We start from the raw sequence: 1,744 nt of genomic DNA, 5'->3' as shown, positions 1-1,744 counted from the left end.
TGAAAAATATTCTAAATCACTATCCATCAGTGTAAGTTTAATGGGGAATAAGATCTTCCCCAACCATCAACATGCCTCATGCTGAGCCCATTAAGGGGAGCTTGCTTGCTTGTAGGAAGGTTTACACACCTTTTGTTAATTTCTAATTAGGCACTGAGCCTATTAGCTGAAAGAATATATATTCTGAGAGGTGAGCTTTTGCTTTGGGGGCTCACTTAATGAGAAAGATGTTGTGACTCCCTGGTCGAGACTTTGAGTGGCCATATGTTCAGATCTCCCCAACTCCTCAGAGGTTTAGTGGTGGATGTAAAGCTTCAATTCAGGCAGCAGAGCCCTATCTGTTGGTCTTTATTTCCTATGTTTGTATTTTGTGTGATTAAAAAAGAAAGATTGTTTATCCCTAAAATAGCTATCTTTCCTTAGTAAAGCAGATAAAAGAACCTGCACAACCAGTGTGGTTGCTGTTACAATCAGGGAAATGCAGATTAAAACAACTCTGAAGTACCACATCACACCTATCTGATGGGCTAACATGATAAAACAAGAAAATGATAAATGTTGGAGAAGATTTGGGAAAATTGGAACATTAATGCATTGTTGGTGGGATTATGAGCTAATCCAACCATTCTGGAGAACAATTTGAAACTATTCCCAAAGGGCTATAAAACTGTGCATACCCTTTGACCCAGCAATACCACTTCTAGGTCTGTGTCCCAAAGAGATCATACAAATGGGAAAAGGACCCACATGTACAACAATACTTATAGCAGCTCTTTTTATGGTGGCCAAAATCTGAAATTGAGGGGATGCCCATCAGTTGGGGAATGGCTGAAGAAGTTGTGGTATATGAATTCTTCCATAAGAAATGATGAGCAGAAAAACCTGGAAAGACCTGCATGAACTGATGCTGAGTGAAGTGAGCAGAATCAGGAAAACATTGTATATAGTAACAGCAACATTGTGCAATGAACAACTTTGATAGACTTAGCTCTTCTCAGCAATGCAATGATCTAAGACAATTCCAAAAGACTCATGATGGAAAATACTATTTACATCCAGAGAAAGAACTGTGGACTCTGAATGCAGATTGAAGCACACCATTTTCCTCTTTCTTTAATTTTTTTTGTTTTTTTTTTCTCATAGTTTTTCCCTTTGGTTCTAATTCTTCTTCACAGCATGACTAATGTGAAAATATGTTTAATATTATTGTACTTGTATGGACTATATCATATTGCATGCCATCTTGGGGAGGTTGGAGGGGAAGATAGGAAAGAAAATTTAAAACTCAACATCTTGTAAAGGTGAATGCTGAAAACTAAAAATAAATTTTCTTTTTTAAAAAGATGTCAAGAAGGTCTGAAATAGGGTAATGGTAGCTGTGTGAGTTGGAAAAGGGGGAGAGATGTTAAGAGATGTTATGGAAATAGAAATCAACTAGATTTAGCAACTGTTCTCAGTGAGAGAAGGAAAGTATGGAGTTGAGAATGATTCTTTGGTTGTGAAATTAGATGGCAGGAATAATGGTAGTGCCCTAAACAGAAATAGATAAATTCAGGAAAGGGATGGGTTTTAAGGGAAAGATAACATGTCTTGTTTGGAGGATCTTGAATTTCTGATTTCTCCAGCTGAGAAATCCAATATACAAGTGATGACATGAGACTGAGCTTCAGAAGAGAGACCCAGATTAGATTCATAGATCTGAAAGTCACTATATCATAGTATTATAATTACAGAATTGTAAGGG

This window comes from Trichosurus vulpecula, chromosome 6 (assembly GCF_011100635.1).
Source record: "Trichosurus vulpecula isolate mTriVul1 chromosome 6, mTriVul1.pri, whole genome shotgun sequence".
NCBI lineage: Eukaryota > Metazoa > Chordata > Mammalia > Diprotodontia > Phalangeridae > Trichosurus > Trichosurus vulpecula.
The sequence above is the reverse complement of the archived record's forward strand: the minus strand, read 5'-3'. Positions refer to the sequence as shown.